Here is a 26,824-nt window from a genome sequence, read left to right as displayed (position 1 = left end):
TTTCTTTCTTTCTTTCTTTCTTTCTTTCTTTCTTTCTTTCTTTCTTTCTTTCTTTCTTTCTTTCTTCTCTCTCTGTCTCTCTCTGTCTCTCTCTCTCTCTCTGTCTCTCTCCCTTCCTTCCTTCCTTCCTTTTTTTTTTCTTTCTTTTTTTTTTGGCTACACCACAGGGCTTGTGTGATCTTAGTTCCCCAACAGGGATCGAACCCGGGTCCTTGGCAGTGACAGCGTGGAGGCCTAACCACTGGACCGCCAGGGAGTTCCCGCAATCTGTATTTTCTGATCACGGTCCTCAAGCGCCGCGAGGGCTCTGGTGCCCTCTGTGTAACATAAGGAAACACTGATAAAATAACTAAATGTGCAGTTTTGTCCCAACCCGAGGTTATTCCAGTAGAATCTAGCAGAGACCAATGGAAATAGACGTTGACAGATTAGATGAAACGTTGCAGGAGACGGACATCGCAGACCAGGGTGATTTATGTGTGTGTGGACTGGGGAGCAGCCACTCTACGCCAGCTCTGGGGGGACAACATCAGGATCTCTGAGTTACTGGGTCACACGGGAAGGCAGAGATTTTAAGACCACTTGGATGACGTTTGATTATTTTGTTCAAGGAAGATTTCCTGGAAGGAAAGAGATGGCTCAGCATAGCTCAGTAGCCCAGAACCCTCACCTCGCGGCGTGGGAGCTCCGTCCCCCATCACCGATCAGCTTTCCCCGATGCAGCTGGGGGCCCTGGAGCCGTGGTCTGGAGGAGGTCCAGCCCAGGAGGAGTCCAAGTTCATGCAAGGTTCTGGGCTTGAAATTTCAGGCAGTGATGTAGGAGGGCAGACATCCTCAGGGGTCAGGCTGCTTGGGGGGCGCGAAGCCTTGTAGCATTTGGCATGAGCCCTCTGTTTCTTTTAGAAGCTTGAGGACCTCGAAGAGTTTGGGTTAATAATAATAATACTGGTGGTTGCGGGTGGTGACAGAGCAGCTGGCTCTCCAGTGGGCTTCAGGAGTGAGTGGAAAGGACGCACCCCAGCCTGGCAGCAGGAGACACACCAGGAAACAAGTTTCTCAGTCGTCCTCTGACACAGGAGTTACTCTCATTCCTATTGTACACTCGAGGAGCTGGGCCTCGGAGATAGTCTGTGCCTTCCTGAAATCACTCAGCAGGCAGTGTGGAGCTGGCTTTGAGACCCCTGCCCGTGGGGCGAGTGGAGATGCAGGTGAGGACAGTTTCATGGGAGCACTTCCCTCCCCAGGAGTGACTGAGCTGTTTCTTCTGGTCCCAACTGAGCTCGACCCTTAAAGGGACCAGAGGGTGATGTATTTGTTTCTTTCTCTTTAAGCCCACAGAGCAGAAGAAAGTGTTGGGAACCAAGCTGTTAGAGTCTAGGCCTCCCGGCTGCCCGCCAGCTTGTGGAGAGGAGATGTCCCCTGGGACCACGGCGAGCAGGCCTCTCCAGGGGGAGGCTCGCAGGGGTACCCACGGGGGGGTGGGCAGGACCTGACCACTGCCAGCATCCCCGTGTCCCCGGCACGTCCCCAAGGGGATCCTGCACCCCTTCTCCCACCAGGAAGCCAGGGCGGTGAGCAGCCAGGTCTCCCCAGAGTCTGTGAAACAAAACCACCCCTGCTTCCAGGAGAGCTGCTCTCAGTAAAAACACAGGTTCTCCTTTGTAGGTGGAGAAACGCTTCAGGCTTTTGTTACTGAACCAGACTCGGGAGCCGATCTGCTGCTGCTGGGTGGTGGTGGTGGACAGTACAGCATTTATTTGCAGAGTGTCAGGCAAGGAGAATGGGCAGCTCAGGCACAAAAGACCCAAACCCCCCAATGGCTGTCAGGGGAGGGTTTTTAAAGACAGGGTAAGGGCAAGGGTCGCAGGTGCAGGATCACCTTGTGAACAGTTCACTGATTGGCTGGTGGTGAGGTAATAGGGTGGTGTTTTGGGAATCTCAGTCATTAGTGTTCTGTTTCCAGCCCGTCTGGGGTCTGCATTCCCGTGGGCGGCATGTAGTTAACTTCTTCCACCTGGACGGGGTTTCTGTATCTGCAAAACAGCTCCCAGGACATGGCGCAGAGTGTCATCTACAGCTGTTGAGGAGGAACTAAAGGTCCTTGACTTTGTTAACGGCTGACCTGCTATTAATTTGTCTTGTTGACTGTTTTCCTTTCTTTCTGCATTTTCTCCCTTCTCTGATTAAATTCATTCTTTGGAACCTGGTAAGGCCTATGAGGCTAAGGTTCTTCTGCAGACAGGAGGCAGGCGGAGGACATGGTGGGGGCGGTCTGTTCTGGGATGGCCCTCCTGGGTTCTGCTCAGTCACAACTGGTTTCTCCCTTTCCCAGCCCTGCTGGCAGTCAGTTCCACGCTCAGCGTCTCCAAATCTTCCCCGTCTCAGATCACCCCAGACCACGGGGATCTAGACGGGGTGGAGTGGGGAGAGCTCGGGGCTGTGGTGGGTGAGGAGCTGGCCCCACATGGCGTTGGGCTGGCCAGGCCCTCGCGGCGCCGGACTCTCAGCTGCAGTGGGCCCTGGGGCCTCTCCTGCTCTGACCCGCTGTGGCTTCTAGCAAGACCTGGTCACAGTGGCGTCTAGGAGGACATTCCGCTGCAGAGTCGGGGTCTGAGCCGTCTCTCCTGGGGTCCATCCAGGTCTGAACCGGCCACTGGGGGCTGAGGTGGCAGACACCAGCGTGGGTGTACGTACGGGCCCATCGTGTTTGTGGCTGGGATGACACCTGCCCTGACGCAGGCTCTGCATGGATGTGGTGGGGGTGGGCAAAGGAGCAGGAAGGGGCAGCTGCCCCGTGCGGGCTCACAGCCACCATCAGGTCCTCACACGTGTTTGGACCCCGAACCTCTGCCTTGCAGTTGTTTAGGGAGATGCCCTCATGGCAAAGGCTCCCCGAGAGCCCACAGGCCTCTTTCCACCCAGCACCCTGCCTGGAAAGCCAGCCCTGCTGCCCGGAGGGGCAGCCCTGTCTTCTGAGAAATGGTCTGGAATTGGGACAGTGTAGAGAGACTATTCTATTCAGTGTAGGGAGGCAAACCAAGGCAACGCTCAGGTGAACCGTGTGCAGACGGACTTCCGAGCAAGTCGGCGGGAAAGCCGCAGAGCGCGGCCACGGTCCAGAACTCCCCCGACGCCCCCCACGGCCCAGGCCTCGTGTCCGTGAGTTATACTTCCAGGACAGGAGGGTGTTGGGGTCCCTCCAGGGCCAAGAAAGTCTGCTGCCTGACCTCCGCCGAGCTCCCCGCAGAGGTGCTTTCCTGCGGCCGGGGGCTCTGGGACCCGCTCTCAGGGCCGCCCCCTCACCCCCCGGCTGTCTCACCCTCCCCTGTGAGGGAAGATAGCTCCTGCGCGTCCGCTACCCCTGCTGGATGGGGGGCAGCCACGGGATGGACTCCAGAGCTGCTCCTGGGAGGTGACGTCTAAGCCGTCCACTTCTCTCCCCGAGCTGCTTGTGGTAACTCTCAGTGGCGACACTGGAAAACCCAAGATCCTTAGGTTGGACGGGGCCTTCTCTGCTTCCTGCGCCGGCCCTGCTCCCACCCTGCCCACGTCCTTCCCCCACGGCCTTGCCATCACCCCTCTGCGTAGCAAGGAGGACCCAGGCCAAGTGCTGCCCCTCTGGGAAGATACGTGACAGCCACTGCTGACCCTACACAGGACCGTTCTCATCACCCAGCGGTCCGGCCGAGCCCGGTGAGAAGAGGTGTGCGGTCAGTGAGTCCGGGATAGGCCTCTCCTCGTGGGCCCCCTCCCGAGAGGGCCCTGCTCCCCCGACTCCGGGGGCTCTGACGCGTTCCCAGAGAGGCTCCCGGTCCACACACGGTCCAGATCCTTTGCTCCACTTGGCAGACTGGTTTTCACAGGGTTACCCACTCAGGGCCAGCCCTGTGTTTCCGTGGAGATGTCGCTCCAGTGTCTCTGCCGACGTGGATCCGCCACCAGGAACTCCAGCCCGTCGCGGGGTCAGAGCCGGGCCTCACGGGCTCCCCACGCCACCACGTGACGCGGTCTCCTTTGCCAGGATCTCAGTTTTACTGCAGTTTGAATAATCTTCCGAGACAAACCCTTGAGAGTTTCCTTTGTTTATGGGAATCTTTGATCCCCTAAGAGTGTTTAGAACTCGCTGAAGTGTCCTCTTCCTGCCCCTGCTCCCGGCCCCGTGGGGCGGCAGGGAAGCCGGCGGCCTGTCCTCGGTCTGTGGGGATCCAGGGCCCCGAGAGAGAAGCCGTCAATCTGGAGCCTTTGCCCCCGGGGGTGGAGGAGGGGCCCCTGCTGGGATCCTACAGGCTCGAGGCTGCTTTTCTAGAACAGAAGCTCCAGGGGAGGGGGGAGGGGCCCACTTCCTACAGCCTACGTGAGCAACTCTGCAACCACGCCTGGCCTTCCAACCACAGCTGGGGGGAGGGGTCTGCTCCCCCAACCCCCGTGAAAGCCGGCCACCTGCTGGCCACCTGCCGCCACCCGGGCTTGACACAACCGCCTCCCCAGCCCCCTGAAATGAGGGACCGGCTCCTGGGGCTCCACCCCTTTGCCTCTTCTGGGCCACGTGCCCCTCTCGCATGGCGTGGGCTCTCGCCAGAAGCCTCTGGAGTGTGCCCAGTTCTTTTGTTATTTCAGGTTGTTGTGTTTCCAGCACAGATTTCCATTCCGCTGCCACCAGGACGGAAAAGGCCTCTTCCATCTGAGCCCCGCAGTCCCAAGATTCCGACCCCTAAGTAGAGCCAGCGCAGTTTGGGGCAGAAACGAGCGTGAGGGTGGGCGGCCACCAGGGGTGCGTGTCCTCTGCCACCGGCCGGGTGGCTCTGGGAGCTGGTGCGCAGACTCAGAGAGCAGGCAGCCCCAAGTCCTCGTGCACCAACGGCCTTCAGTGGTGGCCCCGTCCTTGCAGCCGGCAGGGAACCCTCAGGAAGGCACTGCCATTCCCAGGACCCCCTGGAGTTCTTGTCCTTCGTTGCTCCAGGCCTCCCTCCGCCACCCACAGGAATGGCAGCGACCCGCGGCAGCCCCACCCCCAACAGGCTTGCTCCCTGGCGGCCTTCAGCGGGCAGGATGCCCGAGGGCGGGGGGGCACCATGGGCGGACGCGGACGCACTCGGTAACTTATCCTCTGTGCTTTCTATCCCATCCTAGTCGGTTTCAGGGCCAGGTCTGCGTGCGGTGTGGACCTGGACAGCACAGGCCTCCACCCTATGCGGTGGGTTCATAATTCCCAAACGTCAAGGTGGACTTTTCTCACGAGGGAAACGGGCCCTGTGTACCTCTGTGGACTCCCTGGAGTGAGGCCCACTTCATCCCACACCCTCACTTACCATGGCCCCCAAGAGGCCATGAGATGCTTGAGAACTCTGGTCCCCAGCTCGGCCCCCCCTCCCCAGGTCACAGCCTGCCCTAGCTTCTCCAGATGCCTCTACACAGGGGAAGCCCCTGCGGGCAGGAGCCCCTCCACATGCTGGCCCGAGACCCCCATTTTCAGCTAAATCCCTGCAGAACTCGCCTCCTCCAGCTTCTAGAGGCTGTAGGCGCTCCCTGGCTTGTGGCATCATGGCTCCAACGTGTCTCAAATCTCTGTCTCCTCCGCATAAGGAGCCTCCCCTCTCCCTGGATGAGTCAGGTTAATCTCCTGTCTCAAGGGCCTTAACTCAGTCACACCTGCAAAGTCCCTTTTATCGATACGTGTTCCCAGCTCCAGGGATGAGGACCTATTACCTCTCGGGGCCGTGAGAGGTGAGTTTGGATTTGATAACAGAGGAAAGAAATGATGGCATTCAGATCGATGGCATAGTAAACAGGGGGCACTGTGTGTCACAGAGAAGAAAAATACCAGAACTCAAGCGGTTTTGTCACAGAATACTCTCTCGGGCTTCCCTGGTGGCGCAGTGGTCGGGAGTCCGCCTGCCGATGCAGGGGACACGGGTTCGTGCCCCGGTCCGGGAAGATCCCACATGCCGCGGAGAGGCTGGGCCCGTGAGCCATGGCCGCTGAGCCTGCGCATCCGGAGCCTGTGCTCCGCAACGGGAGAGGCCACAACAGTGAGAGGCCCGCGTACCGCAAAAAAACCCCCAAAAAACCTTCCCTAAAAGCCACTGGGGAGTTCATGTCTTTTCAACAGGAGCTGCCCGTTTTCCTTGCTTGGTCCCAAGTCGGATACCTTGCCACAAACGCTGTACTTCCCTTCACCACAGCCCGGTGCCAACAGACTGGCTTTACTGCACAGAGGAGTGGACCCAAGTTTGGTCTGGTAACAGCTGGGACAGCCCTAATCACTGCAAAGATGGGCGGTATCAGGGGTCAGCCCAGTGAGGAGACACAGGACCTCCTGCACTGCCGGGTGGCGCCTAAGACAGAAGAGCGCTTTGGAAACAGCCTAATTCCGTGTGGAAAAGTTAAACAGACTGACTTAGGACGTGGCCATCGCACTCCTAGGAATCTGCCCCAGTGAAGTGAAACACGTGTCCGCGTAGAACTCTGTTCGTGCGTGTTCATGGCAACCTTGCTCATGACTTCCCCAGAGCCCGTGGGACCTCGCCCAGATGTCCACCAGCTGGGGGATGGATGGAGGACATGTGGAGAGCCCACACGACGAATACGACTGGCCACAGAAAAACACACGCCTCTGGTACACGCTGCACAGCAGACCAGCCGTGGAGACGCTGTGCTCAGGGGAAGAAGCTGGACATCAAAGGTGGCATCCTGGCTGATTCCAGTCCTTCAGAGTTTTCAGAAAAGGCAAATCTCTACCAACAGTAAGCGGCTCTCTAAGCCCTGCATTGCACGAGGGCCGTCCCTCACTGGCACGGGGACTCTGGCCACCCGCAGTGCACCCCGTCCACTCCCCCCTCTCCTTTCCTGACCTTAACACTCGGAATCAAACTGCAGCCCAGTCCTGAGGGCGGGCTTGCTTCTCACCAGCCCTACAGCCCCGCGTGGCACTGGTGGGTGATGGGTGCTCAGTCCTCGCTGACCGACGGCGGGGTGCGGAGGGACCCGCGACTCTGTGGGCCCCGGAGTGGAAGGCGGGGGAACACGCCCATCACGGGATCAAAGCCCACGCATCCTCCACAAGCCTGGGCCCCTCGTGTGCTCGACGGCTGGCCATCCTCCTGCAGGATCGGGAGCTCGGCCACGGGAGCTGCTGGCGTCCCTCTGCCCCAAGCCCTCCCGGTCACACAGCTCCGGGGGCGCTCTGTGGTGGTCAGTGTGCAGGGCAGTCCTCCCAGCGGCCACACTGACCTCTGACACTGCCTGGAAATCGTGACGGCCGGTTCCGAGCAGGCCCGGGGGCGGTGAGCGTTGGCCACCGTCTTACAGGGCTCAGGGTGGCCAGCGCCTCGGTGCGGGAAAGACGGCTTGGAAAGGGCACACGGCGAGAGGCCTGGCTGCCCGGGGACAGCGGGGGGGCGGGCTGGGGGAGGGACACTGACCGGGCAGCTGGGCCCTGCGGGTGTGACTTGGGCAAATCCCCGTCGGATGAGCACGTGGGACCTCGCCCAGAGCCCGAACGCACCCCTGCCCCGGGAGGCCTGCGTGCAGGGCAGCAAGTGGAGGAGCCGGCTGCTGGTGTCCCCAGCGGGGCAGGCCCACCAGGGGACCAAGGAGGGATGTGCCCCCCACACCCGAGAGGGCGCAGAGACCTGCAGCCACAGCCCCGAGGACCAGGCCCCAGTTCACGGGTGGGATCCTGGGGCTCGGAGGACGTGGTCTGCTCTGGGGGGGCACCTCCCCAGAGCACCAGGTCGTGCGAGGGTCCCAGGGCGCCCCGTGTGCTCCCCGACTGCTCGGATCCCCTTTCTGGGCACTCTTCTCTTTCTCTGAAGGGTGTTGGGTCTCAGAGACAAGCCGGGTGAAGTCATGCCCGGGGGTTGTTAGAGGACAAAGCCAGTGACTCAGCCGCACGAGAGAAGGGGTGCTTCCAGACGGGGCAGGGACAGCCCATCAGCAGGGCGGGTCCCCTCGCTCCACTGCAACCGGAAGCAGGCCCTGGCCTGAGGTGTCCCGCAGGGGTCCCTAGAGCAAGTGGTCTCTCCCCACCCCCCCCCGAATCCTGACCCTGGCCCTTCCGAGCATCCGCGTTGGGGGACAGCGAGAGTTCTGTCCTGCGTGGACAGAAAGGTCCACTCTGCCCTCTGTCCCTCTGTGGGGAAGGCTCACATCACCTGGACTAGGCCCCCTGCCCCCAACCTTCCTGGAGTGACCACCTCCCAGAAACCCACCAGAAACGCACCGCAGAAGCCCCGATACCCGCAGCTCGAGAGCTGGCGTGGCAGGGCGACAGATGGGGGCCAAGTGCTGGCCGGTGCAGGTGAGTGAGAGCTTGGAGACCGAGGGAGGCCAGGGAGGAGGCCCACCTGCGGGGCCTCAAGGAGGCAGGGGGCTGATGGGCGGGACAAGCTTGGTGGCCTCCGGCCTGTGCAGAAGACAGGTGAGCAAGGAGGCCCAGGAGGAGGAACTGTATTTGTGGCGACAGCCGTGGGGCTTGAGGCGGGGTCTGCGGCCCGTCAGCAGGCAGTGGGGAGGCTGGAACGGGGAGACGGGAGCTCGTGCCGGAGTTCCGAGCAGGGAGAGGGAGGGGCCCGTGGAGCGCCCCCATCCGCCCTCCCTGGGCGGCCAAGGGACCACCAGGCTGTGCCGTCCAGTGAGCCGGTCCCAGTGCGGCTGACCAGCACCGGGGGAAGGCCTCAGCCGGGCACGGGCCCCACCGCAGGGCCTGAGCTCTGGGGGCAGGTGGCATCGACGCCGGGGTCGTCTTTGAAGGGAGGCCCCCTGGGAACTGGGAGGGTGGGGGCAGGCCACGCCTTCCTCATGAGCCCCTCCCCCCCGGAGGACCCGGCCCCCAGGGGCCTCTGTTCCTCCCAGCACCAGGTCCCGGACCCGCAGCTCCCCCTGCCGCGGGGATGTCACCTCGTCACAGAATACAGGGATTTAGGGACGGCAAAGCTCACCCACTGCGGAGTTTTGGAGAAAACGTGGTCCCTCGCACTGACAAAGCGCCACCAGGGAAGCCCTAGGGAAGGGTTTTTACAGACAGTGTGAGGGAGGGCGGTGGGGGTGTGGTCAGCTCGCGGACATCCTTCTGACTGGTTGCTGGTGAGGTCATCGGGAGGCAACGTCATCACCCTTCTGGTTCCAGCGGGTCTGGGGTCTGCGTGCTGGTGGGCAGCAGACAGTTAACTTCTTCCACCTGATGGCGTTTCAGTATCACTCAAGGACGTGGCTCAGGATGTCATCTGTGTCCCTTGAGGAGGAACTGAAGGTCCTTGACTTTGTTTAATGGCTAAACGGTTATTATTTTGTCTTGCTTCACTGCTTTCCTTTCCTTTCGCTCTTTGGAACTCGGGTGAGGCCTGGGAAGCTGCAGTTTTTTTAATAAACAAGAGGCAGGGGACACGGGGAGGGGGTTCCTGGAAAGGCCCTGCAGGGTCCTGCTCAGCTGTACGGCGGGTGTGAGGGGGCGTCTCCTGGAGGCTTAATTGGCGTCTTCCTTTTCGTTAATGAGGTTGAGGGCCCTTCTGTGTGTTTACCTACTATTCATATGTCTTCTTTGGCAAAATACCTATTCAGGTCTCTTAAAAATAAACTTTTTATTTTGGAAGAGTTTTACATTTATAGAAGGGTTGCAATGGCAGTACAGAGTTTCTGCGTCCCCTCTCTCCGTCCCTGTCGTTAACACCTCATGTCACCACGGCAGGTTCATCAAAACGCAGAGAACAGCCCCAGGGCCTTCACTGGGAACCGAGGGCCAGACTTCACTCGGATCTCGGTAGGTTTCCACGCCGTCTTCCTTCCTGCTCCGGGATCCCCTGCAGGGTACATGGGGTCTCCTTAGCCCACTCTGGGCTGGGACGGTGGCTCAGACTTGCCTCGTGTTCAATGCCTGTGAGGGTTTTGCGGGGTGCGGGTGCTGTGTTCTGTAGAACGCCCCGCAACTGCAGTTTGTCCGATGTTTTTCTCGTGGTTAGACATGATGGGTTGAGGGGAAAGGACACACAGAGGGAGCGTGCTCCGTCACGTGCTGTGGGGGACACGCCGTCACCGTGACCCGTCGCTGCTGACACTGACCCTGATCTCTTGGCTGAGGTCGTGTTTACCAGGTTTCTCTGCCCGTCACTGGCTCTATTTTAGAAGCAAGTCACTAACTCCAGGCCACCCTCAATTTTTGGGAGGGAAAGGAGGAATTAAACTCTGCCTCCTAGAGGGGCGGCATCCGCATGAGTTATTTGGAATCTCTGGTGTAGATCTGTCTCTTCTTTCCTGTGTGTTTATGCCTTCAGCCATTTAACTGTCTCAGTCTGGACTCACCCACGTGTACTTCCTGCCTTGGGCCCTAATCCCGTGTCACTGGTTTCGTTTCTCAGATGTTCCAGCTTCACTGTCAGCCCTTTCCGGGTGGCACCGGTGTCCCTTTGACCCCCCTCCTTTCGTTTCTTGGGCACGTCCTCGCTTTCTGGCTCTATAAGACGTGGTATAATGTGCTCATCTCATATATTCCCCAGTCCTACCCTAGAATCAGCTGTTTCTCCTAGAAGCCCTGGTTCCTGTTGGAGAATGGTGGTAGAAACCAAGATCTGGGCCCCAGGTGTGCTCGGTGCTACTGGGATGTCACTGTTACTAGGCCTCCTGAGCGGGCAGAGCCAGGGAACGTGCACGTGTGGGTGTGAGTGTGCACTGCCTGTGTGTGCTCACAGACCTGGAATTGCTTCTCTGTCCCTCTGTATCTGTGTTAAGCTGCACACGCGTTTGTGCTGACATCTCTGAGTAACCCAGTGCCACGTGGACCATGCCAGCCTTCCTCCCTGCTTATCTGCAGCGAGACGCGTGGCCCCTCCTTCCAGCGTCAGTTTACTTATTTGTCAGACCCCCGTGTCCATGTAAAACAGTTTGAAGACTAACCTGTCTTCCCATGAGAAGCAGCTCTACCAGCTCCAGCCTTGATATGCAGTGGGCCCTTTGTCTTAGCACTAGCACCCAGCCTTTAGTGTCCACTTTCCAGAGTTACTTAGGTCAGCGCCTTTCTTCCCCCCTCCCCTCGGTGAGGTTGTGTTCACGTTTGTAATACAACTGGATTCTCTGATCACAGTCTGCATCCCATCCTGGGATCTCCTGCCATCCTAGTAGTTTTAATTTGCATACATTAAAGTTCGCTCTTTGTGGCTTCAAGTTCTCTGGGTAGTAAATACTTGGAGTCATGTAAACGTCACCCCAGTACCATTGCATCCCCCTAAACGTCCTCCAGTGCCTGTCTTCTGTAGTCGACCACTGTCCTCTCCCACAGCCGTGGGCGATCCCTGATCCTAAACGTCCTCCGGTGCCTGTCTTCTCTAATCGACCACTGTCCCCTCCCACAGCCGCGGGCGATCCCTGATCCTAAATGTCCTCTGGTGCCTGTCTTCTGTAATCGACCACTGTCCCCTCCCACAGCCACGGGCGATCCCTGATCTGGCAGATTCCGTCCCGGTAGTTTTGCCTTTTCCAGATGTCATAGGAATGGAATCATAGAGTATGTAGCCTTGGGGGTCCGTTAGCTGAATGCATTTAAGATGCATCGTGTTTCTTAACTCAGTAGCTTGCTCCTTCTCATCACCAGGTATGATTTTGCCGTGTGGACGTACCAAGCTTGTTTCTCTATAAACTGTTGAAGGACGTCTTGGTTACTTCTAGTGTGGGGTGATTATGCATAAAGTTTGCTGTAAACATTCACATGCAAGTTTTTGTGTTTTCAGTTCATTGGATGAAATACCTGGTAGCACAGTCGCTGGGGCATATGGTGTGTCTGTGTTTAGCTTTGTAAGAAGCTGCCTGACTGTCCCCCACAGTGGCTGCACCGTTCTGCATCTCCACCGGGGATGAGCGAGGGTTCCTGTGTCTGCGCATCCCCGCCAGCCTTTGGTGGTGTTGGTTTCTTGGATATCAGCCATTGTGATCGGTGTATAGGGATCTCCGTGTGTCAATTTGCATTTCCCTGCTGACAGTTGATGTTGAGCATCTCTTCATATGCCTACTTGCCATCTGTATATCTTCGTTGGTAAAGCGTCTGTGCAGCTCTTTTTTAATTGGCTTGTTTTTGTTGCTGTTGCGTTTTTAGAGTTCTTTATATATTCTAGAAATAAGTCCATGTTTAGAAATATGATTCACAGACACTTTCTCTTGGTCTGTGACTTGTCTCTTCATTCTCTTAGGAGTGTCTTTCACAGAGCAAATTTTTAAAATTTTGATAAAATCCAGTAGATTAATTTTTTTTCTTTCACGGATTACGTGTTTGGTGTCTTATACAGAAACTCATTGACGACCTCAAGTTTAAGCAGATTTTTCTCCCTCGTTTCCTACTTTCTTCCTTGTTTTCTAAGTCTATGATGCGAAGTTTCTAGTTCACATTATCGCCTTAGATATATGACCCATTTTGAATTGCCTTTGCGTCTTTGCCAAAAATCAGTTGACTGGGTGTTACACGACTCTGTTTCTGAGCTCTCGTCTGCTCCATTGATCTCCGTATCTGCCCTTTTGCCAACAGCTCACTGTCTGAATGAGACAGTGCAGAGCTCAGAGCAACCTGCATCTCTTCTCTTAGGACTGGGAGCCACTTCTGTGAATCAGCTGCTCATATCCTTTACCCCTCCTCCACCCGTGGTGGTTTTCTTATTGATTCTGGGTGCTGTTTATATATGAAGGGAATGTCTGTTATCTTTAGATTTGGATAAATTCAGCAGCCGTCGATGAGGCTCCATGCCCTCCACCGTAACATCACGGTGACTCAGCGTCAGCCGTGTACTCATCCAGCAGGCACAGGACGGGCAGATGGGCAAGGTCTCACTTGGCAAAGATCACAAAGGGTTTGCTGACCTGTTTCCTCCACTAAAAAGCTTTCAAACATAGAGTGACATTTATCAAAGCTGGTAGAGTACACCAAATGTGAATGCCACTGCCCTGGGGCTGCCACTGGGAAACGGTGGCCGTGACTGTGTCTGCCCTCTGCATCCGGTGCCAACAGCAGACCCGAGAGTGCGAGTCAGGTGGAGAAGTGGGGGAAATACTGCCGCTGCTCCCAGGCCAACTGCGGTGTTGGGCTGGTGCCGAGGAGGACCAGGGAGCACAGGAAGCAGGGGCGTCTCACTTTTGGCTTCAGCAGAGCCCTTGGGCAGTGACTCTTGGAGGTGTCTGTCGGGTGATGGCAGCATGACAGGTGTGTTTTCTCAGACTCAGTGGTGTCGGGAGAGATGTAACACTCTTCACACGGACGCTGTTCAAACCCAGCTCAATAACTTGGCGGCGGGGCTTCCCCAGAGCAGTTCTGGGAAGGCCGAGCGAGGCTGCAGCTGGCTGCCCTGCCCTGGTTCCCATGGCACCCTGAGGCCCTGGACCTTGTCCTGCTGCAGGGCAGCCACACCAGCTTGGGGGGCGGGGCCCTCAGACCCTCCAGGCTAATTAGAAAAAGCAGCAGGGCAGCGGGGTGGTGAGGTGGTGGCGACAGATCATTGTCTTGCTAATTTTTTTTAACCAGCTTGACCACTGGGTCCCAGGCCGGCTCAGCACCTACTTGTCCAGGACTGACATGTTTGCCCGCGGGCCCTGTTCCTGGCCACCGGGCTTCCAAGCCCTTCAGCCCCAGACAGAAAGGGAGGCCCTGGGCAGGGGTGGCTGGGACATGCTGTGGGGGAGGCCTGGCGGGCTCCGGGCAGTAGCAGGTCGTGGGGACTCCTAGGGAGTGGGTCCTCGGGGGGGTCTCGGAAGGAGGGCGTGCGCTGCCCCGGGGAGGGGCAGTACCGGCGCAACCCACCGTCCAGAAGTGGGCTCCGTGCGTCGCTCCTCCGCTGCCTAAGGTGAACTTCCCGAGTCTGGTCTGGGGTCCCCGACCTCCGTGAGCTCAGCCTGAGCTCCAGCAAAGGGCACCCCCACCCCGCTCGGCTGTGTCGTGAGGCTGGACGGGCCCTGGTGGTGCTTCTCGGCTCGCTTTCCGTCGTGACTCTTTGAAGGGCGGCCGCTTGTTGGCCCTGGTGTGTTTATCGTGCTCCCCCAGGCACGGGGGCGCCGTGAGGCTCCCAGGCCCCGGGGGTCCTGCTGGCCCGGCCAGGTTTGGCGAGGGTCCCCAGGCATGAGTGGTTCTGAGTTTTATTCATTCCCGGGCCCCAAGCCCTCCTGGGGCCCCGCCTCGGAGTCTGCCCGGCCCACTTCAAGCCCGTGGGAGTGTCTGTGCTAGGGACCGAGCTGCAGGGACCTAGGGGGATGGATGTCACCCCGAGGAGCCAGTCTGCTCCATCTCCCCGAGTTCGAACTGCGGTGCCTTCTTTTTTCTTTATTTCCCAATTCTCATCCTTTTTTTTTTTTTGTCTTTTTTTGACATCTTGTTATGAAATTTTGCAGACGTACAGACCACGAAAGAACTGTACATCGGACACCCCTGTGCCCACTGCCCCATCCTCCCATCACCACCGGCCGCGTGTGCTTTATTACGTGTGTCCGTCTCCACGTTGCTCTGTCCGTCCTACTTTGGGGTGCATTTTTAAGTCATTTCCTGTGCACTTATTCTTTGGCATCGTACATTAAGGAAGAGCTGTCCCATCCCCACTCCCATCTGTTTATGTTTCCAGGATGGACTGTGGGTCACCGTGCAGTGCCTGCGTTCACGGCCGTGCTCGCTCCCTGACCCGTCACGCTGACCCACACACACAGCAGACACCCGCCCACCCTCCGCCCTCCCTGCCGGCCCTGGAGGCCACGCCTCTTGTCGACAGAATGTCCTCCAGAAGCCAAGATCGAGGGTCTGGGAAGGCTCCGTCCTGGACGGCTTGTAGACCATCACCACCTGCTAGAGGCTCCTTTCCTTGTTGGGAGGTAAATTGAACACACGGTGAAATGCCAGATCTTCACAGTCCTATCCGTTAAGTCCTGACAAATGCATACTACACCTGGATAACAGGTGATACAGGCCATCGCTCTAGAACAGTCTTCCGGTCCCCCCACGAGACAGAGGGCGTCACTCCCGGAGGAGCCTGCTGGGGCCCCGCCCCGTCAGCCCCAGTACCCCATCACCTCCACCAGGCAAAGGCGAGGGGCTGAGCAGACACCCCTTCTTTGTTTGCCAGCACACAGGCCCAGCCACACCAGCCAGCGCCCTTGAGGGCAGGCGGACGCAGACCACAGTCAGCCCCGAGCCTCTGACTCTGGGGCGGCTCTGGGGCAGGGTCCTGTTTCCAGCAAGCACCTGAGAGACTGCTGCTGCTTCTGGTGCCGAGGCCCCACTTTGAGAACCACGGCTCCAGGCAGACCCCTGGTGAGGGGAGAGCCCACCCTCCAAGCCCACGTGGCAGAGGGAAGGGACGGGCAGTGGCACTGTGTCCCCAGCCAAAGGCCCCCCGCCCTCAGGGTCCCCACCCTTGGGTGCTGCCTGACGACGTGCCCCTCCAAGCATCATCCCAAGAGCACGGAGGAGCTGGCTCAGACGCAGTCCTGGCTGGGCCCCTGGGGAGCTCGCTTCGCCAGGTCAGGCAGGGACCCGGGCATCTGAGTGTGAAGGGTTCCCTGCCCACTGGGTCCTAGTGTGCCCGACGGAGGGAGGAGGGTCCCCGACACGCCTGCTTCCTGAGCTCAGCCCCTGCCCTGGGGCCCCGTCTGGAGCCTGGGAGGTCAGCCCCCAGGTCTGTTTTCAGTACCTCGCTTGCTTTCCGGGGGCCACCCCTCTGCCAGGCTTGGTGCCCGGCTGCTGAGGGACATGGGGAGCCGGCCGCCACAAGCCTGGGTCACAGCCTCGTCTGCCCCCAGTGACCCGGAGGCCGCAAGCTGGAGCCGGGACCAGAGGCAGGTGGGCGGCCAGGGCCCCGCTGAGCGCAAGCCACCACCAGCTGGTGCGGGTCCCCACCGTGACATGTGTGGACATGTGTGCAGGGGTGTACACGTGCTGGTGCACACGTGTGTTGCACGTGTGTGCGTGCTCATTTATGTACACACGTGCCCTGTGTATGCGTTCGTCTCTGAGTAGCTCTCCCCAGCGTGGGTGTCACGGGAGGGGCTGCAGGGCTGCCCTCCGTCGTTTTGGGTGAGACTTGGGGGAGCCTCCCCGTGGCGGTGCCTGAGCCTCCCTCCCCACAGGTCGGGCGACCGAGACGGAACATGCTGGGTGGCCCCGGCACCCCCGCCCGCCGCGCATGCCCTCGGCACGGCGTTTACTCTGGGTCTCAGCCTCAACCTGCGCCCTGGGGACCCTCATCGTGGGTGCCGTGGAGGAGGCTGAGCTGACTAGCTAGCTGACACTAGCTGCTGCTTCCCTCGCCGAGGCCGCGTGGGGGCTGCGGACGTGCGGCCAGCGCTCCGGTTCCCAAGGGGAAGCATGGGTCTCTGCTTCTCTGATGATCGGCCCACGGGGCCAGAGCCCTCGGGCCAGGCTTCCCGGGGCTGCATCCCGCGGGGCTGGCCCCCTCCGCTTTTCAAATCCTGCGTCTCCTTGGGCCTCACTCCTTCACGTGACGTGTTTCTCTGCTCAGTTTACACCTGAGAAGGTGTGGGTCGTGGTGAACCTGGAGCAGGTACTGACTCGCCCCAGGTGTCGCTGGGAGAGGGCTGTGGGCGAGGATCCCGCTGCCCCGGAAATCCAGCCCCTCCCCCTCCCCCCCACCATCCACAGGCCTGTGTCTTCCTCTGATTGTTGCCCCTCGGCCCCCTCTGGATCTTCGGGCACGGAGGTCCGTGGCTGTGCATCCGTGGCCCCTGGCTGCCTTGGGCGTGTGCTGCAGAAGGCTGAGCTGAGCTGAGGGGAGGGGAGGTTACGGTGCCCCTCTTGCTTGGGACCTGTGAGCAGGGTGGGGAGGGGTGGCCCCGGGGGAAGCAAGGGAGGAGGTGCCGCGGTGCTGCTGGTGTGTCTCTGGCTGGGACCCGTCCGTGGCTGGGACCCAGGGGGAGTGGCAGGTCAGTGGGCAGGTCCCTGGGAGGGAAGGATCTGGTCCTCTGACGGCCGCAGGAGAAAGGAGGGGCAGACATCTGCGCAGAGTCTCCCGCTTTCATTCCTGCTGGCTGGGTGGGTCCCGTGGTGCGGTGGGACCCCTGCACGTCCACCAGGGCTGTCAAGGGAGCAGACTCCAAGCCCAGGGGGTGGCTTTTCTCCGAAATCCTAAATCCCAGGTGACTGGGTGCAGGGGGGGAGCCGCGAGGCAGAGCAGGGGAGGGAGGCAGGCAGCGGTGAGGGTGCTCAGGTGTGTCCCCTCCCTGCCCCTCCTGACCACATCTCTGAGCCACCTTTCTGAGGACAGATGCGTCCTGTCATCGGGACAGACAGCCTCGGAACACGGCTGATGCTCAGAGCCTAGGACGCTGCCCACGGCCCTGAAGCAGTGTGCTGATGCCTTGGTGAGGCCGCCAGGAGAGCCCCCTCCCAGGGAGCCCGACCGTGAGCATCCTCTGCCTGGAGCGTGAACAGAAGGTGGGAACGGCCGAGGGCGGCGGCCGGGCGTGCCGGCCGCTTTCACCGGGCCTGTGCATCGCGACAGCCCCTCCGCGGTCTCACGCTCCCGGGGGCTCCAGATGGCCGTTATCCCGTCCGCCTGCAGCAGGTGAAACAAAACACTTATCACTACCTGACGTTCCTCCAGCTGCACCCAGATTCCAGATTCCAGAGCAACCACGCTCACTTCAGGGAGAATGTCCGGCTGTTCTTCTCTGCTTGTTACTTTCCCCTTGGCTCGTACCTTTTCTTCTTCTTGTTCCTTTACAGGAAGGAAAGTCTGGCTCCCAGGCGGCCCGTGCCGACGGGAAGGCCCCCATTTCGTGGCTAACTGCTCAGTCCTCCGGCTTTGAGGTCGCACCCTTTGCTTCAGGCTTCACCCCTTAGTTCACTCATTTATTCTGGTGTTCCGCTCAGGAGCGTAGAGACCGTTCAGGTGTGGTCCCCTGTGCAGGGCTGGCCGCCGCTCTGGGATCGTAGAATCTGTTTCGTCACTTACTCAATTTGTGGTTTAGGGAGAGGGACTCTACCTGTCTGGGCTGCAGGGTCCTCATCTGTAGGATGGGGTAACATGAGAACCTGCTTCGTGGGGTTGTTGGGAGGAGTCATGGAAGGTTCTAGTCCAGGGCTGGCTTCCCGCAGGGCTCAGCCACTGTCATCTTTGTCTTCGTTAATAACAGACTCTGCAGCAGCCTTGACAGAGCACATGGGAATTGGAGGACAGGCATGGCTCCTCGGCACCAGGGTGGGACGGGCAAGGGGCTCAGACAGCTTCACAGGCTGTGGAAGGTGAGTTCACGGGGACGCAGGTCCAGCTGGACCAACACAGGCAGAGGTGCAGGGCGTGGGTGCTCCCAGCACCTGGAGAGGGGTGCGCGTTCACGGCGAGGGGGGCTTGTGCAGCAGGTGGAAGGGAGGCCCCCGGTGCGGCAGTTGGCGATGCTTGGTTGGGCAGGGAATGGGGGACGGCAGTGTCAGGATCTAGACAGGCCAGGGGCTGCTGATCATGGACGGACGATGGATGGACGGACAGATGGATGGATCGGCGTGATGACGGGAAGGAATGACCTTCAGAGGGAGAGCTGTGCCTCCTTTTTTTTTTAACAGAATTTCTCAGGACACACTCAGTAAAGGACTTTTATGCAGACTCTACTTTCACAAACCTCCTACCAACCAACGAGGAAAAGACAAACAACCCAACAGAAAAATGGGCCAAAGCCTTAAAAAGTCCTTTCTGCACCCACAGCCATCTCCTCCACTCCCGGGGGCTGGAGAGGTGGGGGCACTCGTGTATGTTCACAAAGGACGTGCCCTGGCACCTTGTCAGAGTGCTGTTCGTCCTAGCCCGGGCTGGAAACTACCTCCACGCCGATCGGAATGGAATGGGTAGATAAATTGTACTCACACAGTAGAATTTACACAAAAATGTGGACCAATCTTGCACATGAAAAGATGCTCACCATCACTAATCATTAGGAAAATGCAAATCAAAACCAGGAGGTGAGCACCTCACACCCATCAGGATGGCTCCCCTAAAAAACGGAAAATGAGTGTTGGCGAGTATGTGCAGAAATGGGAAGCCTGGGGCTCTGCTGGCAGGAATGCAAAGTGGGGCAGCCACTGTGGAAAGCAGCATGGCAGCGCCTCAGAAAGTTAAAAGCATAATTGCCACGTGATCCAGCAATTCTATTTCAGGTATATGTCCCCAAAAGAATTGAAAGCAGGGTCTCGGAGATATTTGTACACCGGTGTTCACAGCGGCGTTATTTACAGCAGCCAAGAGGTGGACGCAGCACAGATACCCGCTGATGGACGATGGATAGGCAAAGCGTGGTCCATCCGCACAGTGGAATAGCTTTCAGCCGTAAAAAGGAAGGAAACCCTGACACCTGCTACCACGTGGACGAACCTTGAGGACACTGTGCTCAGTGAAACGAGCCAGTCACAAAGGATAAATGCTGGAGGATTGCACTGCTGTGAGGTCCCCAGAGGAGTGACCGTCATAGAGACAGAAAGTAGGACGGTGGGTGCCAGGGCTGGAGGAGGGGGCTGGGGAGTGAGGATCTGATGGGGACACTGTTGGTTTTACAAGATGAAAAGAGCTACGGGGACAGATGACGGTGATGGGGGCCCAGCACTGTGAATGTGCTTAATACCACTGACCCGTGCACTTAACCACGGTTGGGACAGTGAAACTTATGCCACGTGTATTTTACTGCAATTATAAATAAAAATATGATGAATCTCGTAGCGTCGAATGAAAGAAGCCACACACGGTGACTACCGACGAAGTGGCCCAGCTGACCGACCCCCTCGGCCACGGGAGGAAGCCCCATGGCTGGGCTGGGCCGGGCCCCAGGGCAGGGGGGCCACGTTCTGCTTCCCGATGGGGCTCTGGTGTGTGCAGGGTGTGGCAGTGCCGTGAGCTCTATGCCTATGTGTGTCTCCTATACCTGGGGAAAGTTTTAATAAAAAGAAGGGGCTGTCTTAGAATAAAGGGCTGTGGCTTCTGGGAGGCTCGCCGTGTTGTCCTTAGTCTTCCCTCATCTCCTTGGGTCTCGAGAACACCCTCGTGGCCCCGCGTGGTCCACAGACCTGTGCTGGAGAAAGCAGGCTTAAGGGGTCCCACCAGCCGCCTTGCAAAGGGCAGGGCTATTTTACAAACACTCACACACACACACACACACACACGCGCACCAACATTCTCCAATTTAAAGATTAAAAGGAACAAACACGCCTTAAACAATGAGTAGGGGGGGGGGGGTCTCTGGAAGCCCGTTGTTCCCGCCTGAACATCTGTGGGCTGGAGAGATGAGACCCAGATGTTCCCACGGGCCACGGCGACCTGGAAACTATTAATTAACCCTTGAAGGAGATGGGTGCCTGTGGTGTATTTGGCCTCTGAAGGTAGTTATTTTTCATGTTTGCTGACAGTCCAAACGATTCTAGATAAACCGGAGAGTGTAGGGAACCGGCGAGCCCCTGGAGAGGGGAACCCCGCCGGCCCTGCAAGAGCGCAGCTGCGATGGGCAGGCGCAAACCACCGAGCGCAGGGCAGGAGAACTCCGCCTTTCAGGGAGCACTTCAGGTGCATGCGAGTTAGTTTGGATGGTGGCTGCCGGTGAAGGCGCAGAGAATCCCACCCGTCCCCGGAACACCCACGGAGCCTCATTCCTGCCACAGGCGTTCCCGGCGTGGCTGGCAGCTGGGGCGGGGGGACACCTCCAACGCCTCTCACGCTAAGAGCATCTCACGTCCTCAGTTTCTCTCCGTCTCCGTGACAGTCCTGAGGGAGCACACGTCTTTATGTTCGTGTCCTAAATGGACCCACTGAGGCACCAAAAGACAGGGCACGTGGCGGGCTGGGCGCCCTCAGAAGTCAGCCCAGAGGCTGGGACGGAACCCCATTTCTTGTCTCCGAATTCAGTGCAGTTTCTAAAGAGGTGTTTGTTAACACGTTTTGATTCCTTCCTTCCCCCAAACCTCCTGGGACTGTGGATGGGAACAGAAGGGTCCTGGCTGGTGTCCAGGGCCTTGCCACCCTCACCGTCCAGTGGAGAAGAGGACGAATGCGTTAGCAGTCAGAAGGGCAGCTGAGAGGCGGGGAGGGGGACAGTGGGGGGAGGGCCCCCCCAGACCACGAGCTGCTGGCTGAAAGGGCCACAGGGAGACACCGAGTCCTGGAGGATGAGGGCCGGAGGGGCTGGCGGAAGCAGAAACCGAGACCACGGAGGGGGGTCCCACCAGGACAGTGGCACCCCACCCCCTCCGCTCCCCCCGACCGTGAGGACAGCGTGGGAGGGGGGCCGTCTGGTGGGTCCCTGCCCACCCCACCCCCGTGCCCAGGGATCTGAGCTGGGCGCCGGCTGGGGCTGCTGCTTGAGTGTCCCGTTTACACACTCGTGTGTCATTCACAGAGTCGGCCGGTGGCCCAGAGAGAAGAGCCGTGAGGAGGGGCAGCAGCGGGCAGACCAGCCCGTCCCTCGAGCGGAAGTGTCGGCCCGTGCCCGGGGCTCACGAGGTAGGAGAAGCTTCCTCTTCTCTTCACTTTGATTTGGTGCTACTTCCTGCCTTATTTCACTTATTCTTTATTGTCACCAGTTGTGCTGTGCACGGTCAGTGCTGAGCCGGTGTCAGCGTGCAGGTCGCTTGTGTTCGTGCTGGTAGGTGGTCAGTGCTGAGCCGGTGTCAGCGTGCAGGTCGGTTGTGTCCGTGCTGGTAGGTGGTCAGTGCTGAGCTGGTGTCTGTACACGGGTCAGTGTGTCACAGGTCTTGGTACACGGCCAGCGTTGAGCTGATGTCGGTGCACGGTTTGGGGTGGTTGTGGACAAAGAGATGTGATCCAGGCACTTGGGTGGCTCTCACAGTGGACCAAGGGCAGGAGGCTTGTCTCCAGCTGGTCCGAGGTGTTTGCCGGGAGTGGCTCAGAGGGCAGTGCTAGCTCCGTCCACAGGAGGGCGGGCGGTTGTGCTGGGTGAGCTCTGTGTGCTGTGCCTCTGGGTCTGCCCTTCACCCTGTGCTCCAGGAGGAAAAGCGGGGGCCATGGCCGGAGCTGGGCTGGGCGCTGTGCTGAGAAGCCCCCCGGGCCATCCCGGGGCCTGGCGGGGGAGCCCCTGGCGGCCGTGGAGAGGAGGGCGCAGGTGGGGTATGCTTCCATCAATACTGTACCCTGGCCCTCGGGCCCGCCTTCCAGTGCCCCTTGGGAAGGAATGACCTTCTGACGTCCACGCTGCTGAGGCTGCCGCAGGGCCATCTGGAGCCCACGTGGGCGGGGTGTGGGTAAGAGGCACGGAATGTGGCTAGGTGCGCAGAGCCCGCAGCCTGCCCTCCCCGACGTGGCGACGCTCCAGCCCAGGCGCTGGTGTGTGTGCTGGCCTCCGTGACCGCCCGCAGGCCGCGCAGAGTGTGAGCAAGGACCTGACCGTAAATGTGTAAGGTCGCCCTGCCCACGGCGGTCATCCCTGTTCCGGGAAGCAGCCCATCTCTCCCTCCCGGTGGGATGCGTGCAGCTGTTCGCTGTCTACAAAACCTGCCCTTGGAAAGCGGCTTCGTGGGCTCGTTTCAGATAAGGTTTGCAGGGAGGGGAAGGGTCCTCCCTGTGAGCACACCCTCCTGGCAGCCTCGAGCAGGGCTGCTCCCTGAACAGGCAGAACGCAAAGCGTCTTGACATTTAGCTTCAAGGGAATGTCAGGGCCTGTGTGAGTCCGTCAGGAATGGGGCCAACTCATTACGTCATGAAATCTGCCAACCCGCTTTCCCGTTCCCGACGATGCAGGACGCGGCTGCACACACTGCTTATTTCAGCTTTGACGTTTGTCGAGCCCAGCGCTGGGTGAGCGGCTGCGGGCGTGAGGGGGAGGGGCTGTGAGGGAAACTTCAGGGGGGTGGCCCGACCCCGTCTCTCTCTTGACTGGGTTGGGTCACATGGGGGATGCCTGTGTCAGACCCCTCAACTGGTGCACTTATGAGGTGTGGCTTGCCCTGCCTGTAAATTTCCCCTAAAAACCATAAGCAAAAGTTGAAGTCTAGTTAATGCAGTGCAGGCTGAAGTGTTCAGGGGTGGTGCACACGGATGTCTGCCGTTCCCTCGAAATGCCTCAAAAAATAAGGCGGGTCGGCGCACAGGTGGAAGGATGGGAAGTGAACTGTCCCGTAAAGAGGCAAACAGAGCAAGAGGCGAGCGGCTGTGACCTGAGGTTTAAGTCTGTGGACACTTCCTGCCACGTTTGTCTGCTGTCCATTCCTGTGAACATTGGAGAAAAATTCTGGGCGGGGCTTATGGGGGCCTTTCTGTATCTGTGAGCTACTGTAGGACCCACTGGGGTTCGTGGGACCTGTGTGGCTTCTCACGGTGCCTTTCCTGCGGGTCTGTCTGGGAGCCTCTGCCTCAGGTGCACCCAGCTGTGCTGGTGAGTGGGGCTCTGGGGATTTTGATGGGGGGCGCCGGCCTCGGCCTGTGGTCCAGGCACGTGGACTCACCGCCTCGAACTGCGCCGTCCCTCCCCCACGAGGTAGCGCTCGGGGCAGGCCCACTGCCCTGGCTCCCCACAGGATGGAGTTAGCGCTCATCTTCCCTCTCGTGACCGTCTGCAGCCTACAGGGCCTCGGCCCCGCCGGCCAGCTCTGAGAGGAAGACCGAGGGTTACCCGTACCGGTCCGGGTCCCACGCTAGGATGAGGCCTGGTGCGGGCGCCCAGTCTAACGGGCGGCGTCACAGCCCGCTCTGGCTCGAGAAGACGCCCCCTCCTGGCTAAATTCTGTGACTGTGGTGTCAGGTGGCGGCTGCCTGGGGCCAGAGGCCACACCTGTAGGAATAGTTCTATTTCCTGACCGTTGTTATTTTCTTTTGTTGTCCTTTTCCAAGTTCAGAGAAGTTATTTTGATCAAACCCAGATAACAGTCTCCTTCACAGACTCTTAGCATCAGGAGAGCTGGTGGCTACACCCGTGGGGCAGTCCAGAGGCTGGGTGGGGCAGAACCGGGCTGGATCCCGACCTTCTGGCATCAAGGCCAAGTGTCTCAGCCAGGTCGCCTTTGGTGACGAGTGACAGAAAGCCCACCTGAGGTGGCTCAGGCAGCAAGGGAGCTTACGGGCCCACATGACTGACCCGCCCAGGTTCAGGTACTGCTGGATTCTGAGGCCAAGCAATGCCTTAGGGGTTTGGTTCTTCTCCCTCATCTGCCACTGCCCTTTGCTCGGGCCACGTATCACCACAGCCCCAGGGCCAGTGGCGAGGCCAGGCACCTGGCCCTGTAGCAGCCTGGAGGCCGGGGCTGGAAGGGCTGCCTGAGCACAGGCTGCTGCCCACTCCTGCATCTGGGTGGGGTCCTTCTCACCCCCCAGAGGGACTGAGCGTCTTGTGGCTGCAGCCACAGGAAGGACCATGGCTGCAGGTGTCTGTTGCAAAGGCCCTTAATCCCACAGACACAGAGCTTCCTGCTGCCTCGAAGGGAGGCCCTGTGTCCTGTCATCACCCTCTGGAGACCCGCAGTGTGGAACACCAGCACTTCGTTTCTGTTTCTGACCATCTACACTTGCTAATGTATGGTGGTCCTGGTCAGCTTGCCGTTGGAATTCTTTTCCTGGGAAGCCCAGGATCCTGGGGTGAATGGACTTCCCCACGTCACAGCCCCCTCTAGCTGCTCCCTAAGCAGCCCTGTCCTTCCCCGCAGAGCCCTTCACAGGTTAAGGCTCAGGATTCAGCCGTGCCCCCAACCCCCTGCCTGGTAGGACTGACGTGCGCCTCAGAGTCCTGCGGCAGCGGCCGTAGGTGCTGACACCTGCCGTCATCGAGGACTCAGTCCCCAGGTGGCGGTCGGGGCTTTCTGAACCTGCCTGTTTGCCGTGGGCTCACTCAGCGCGTCCCCCTCTTCCCTGTCCTCTGTCCGTCACACTTGTCTGTCCGCAAGAGCCCGTGCCCACATGCCATCCTCTGGCTGCTGGGCACGTGGGAGCTGATCTGGGCTGCAGATGACAGCCGCCCCCTCCCTGGCCCCTGCCTGCACTCACCTGGCCTGGGCCCCAGCCAGGGCTTTGTCTCCAGCAGCTGTGAGGGATGCAGTGTCAGTGAGAGGCCATCTCTCAGCTGGGCTGGAGTGAAGCCCCCGGGGCGCAGGTGACCTGCTGAGCTGGGGAGGAATGAAACATGCCTTCCTGCTGCCAGGGCGGCTCAAGACGCGCAGCTCAGGCCTCTTGAGGCCCCGTGGACTGGGCGTGGCTGCCCCTTCCCGTGCGGGTGTACTTGATGCAGTCGAGTGGACCCGTGCAGAGCCTCGGGGAGCAACGAGCACAAGTGCCCACCGACCATCCGAGACTCGGGCGTCCCGGCCCCATCGCGCTCCTCGGGACTTTTCCACCCTCCCCCCAGGCTCTGCCCCCGGAAATAGGCACGTCCTCATGCCTTTCTCATTTTCTGGCTTTTCTTTGCGAGAAATTTTATTTATTTTAATTTATATTAAATTAATTTTATTAATTTAATTTATAAATTTTAATTTATTTTAGGGACGTAGCATCCCTAAATCCTACAGTTCGTCTTGCTTGTTTTTGAATTTTATTAACGTGGTGTTAGCCTGGGGTATATTTTATTCTGTGACTTTGCTTTATTCCACTGAACATTCTGTTTCTAAGGTGCATCTGGAGTGATGTCCGTAGCCGGGGGGCTTCTGTTTCCACTGCTGTGTAATACTCCCTCGTGTGACGGCACCACTGTTTGTTTACCCCGTTCTCCTGTTCACGGACACGGGAGCTTCCAGGGTTTCACCGTCACTAGCAAAGCCACCACGCACGCCCCGAGCCCCCAGTGTGCGAGGGTCTCTCAGTGCAGGTGCGCACGTGGGCGCCACGTGGGGGTGGAGGTTGTCCGCGCCAGCGCAGCTGGGTGCTGCCGAGGGTGGCGTCACTGACCACGCCCCCAGGGGGCAGCCCTGCCCCAGGCGTCCCCACGCTGGCTGGTCCTCCCCAGCCGAGTGGTGGCAGGACCGTCCCTCCCTTTTCCTTTAGTTCATCCTGTTATCGCAATTATAAACGCGCACGTCTGGAATGTGGAAGAGTTCTGTAAGGCGGGGGCAAGGAACCACAGCCCTGCCACGTCCCCCCTCCCTGCAGCCCCGCTGTCCCTGTGTGATCGTGCGCAGTCCGTGGAGCTGACTCAGGGCCTTTGTGTCCACGTCACCGCTCCCTCTGGATGCCCCGCTTTGGGCCCAGGTGTGCCGTGTCCACGCTGCACCTCCTGCCTCGTGCTCGGCCCAGCCACGGTCAGCACTGACTTCATGGGGCCGCCGGCCATGCTGCGTAGCTGGGTTTGTTGTACATCGTAATAGCCTTTCTTCACTGCACGTTCTGCTGGAAGTGTCTTGGGGGTTTTGTTGGTTGCGTGTGGCTGGCTGGCTTGCTCTTGTGTGGGCCGGTCACCAGTTTGACCCCACGCTCTCTCCCAGGTGTGTGACTCTCCTGTCAGTGCTTGCAAACCCGCCCGGTCATCCTTCCACCTCGTTTCTCTCTTGGATCCTTCTCTGCCCCAGTCTGCCCTGGACGTTCTCTGTGCCTCGTGCCCAAGCAAGGCTCCAGGAATCCCCTTTCCCCGCCTCCCTGGGGAGTGTCTGCCTCCCTCCTGTGTTGGACCCCTTGCCTCCGAGATCTGTATCTCACTTCCCTGGTTTACTCCCTTGTTCTCCTGGAGCACAATCCCCCAGCAGCTTCCCGAGAGAGGGTGCCGGGGAGGTATATTTGCTGAGAATTTAAATGTGTTTCAATGTGTTCGTTCTACTCTGTCACTCAGGCTGCTTGGTGGCAGGACTTGCTTTTTTTGGTATGCGGGCCTCTCGCTGTTGTGGCCTCTCCCGTTGCGGAGCACAGGCTCCGGACGCGCAGGCTCAGCGGCCGTGGCTCACGGGCCCAGCCGC

The sequence above is a fragment of the Aethalodelphis obliquidens genome, unplaced genomic scaffold (genome assembly GCF_003676395.1).
Source record: "Aethalodelphis obliquidens isolate GAN/ISIS:26980383/991018 unplaced genomic scaffold, ASM367639v1 scaffold20, whole genome shotgun sequence".
In the NCBI taxonomy this organism is placed as follows: Eukaryota; Metazoa; Chordata; class Mammalia; order Artiodactyla; family Delphinidae; genus Aethalodelphis; species Aethalodelphis obliquidens.
Note: the sequence above shows the minus strand (reverse complement) of the source record.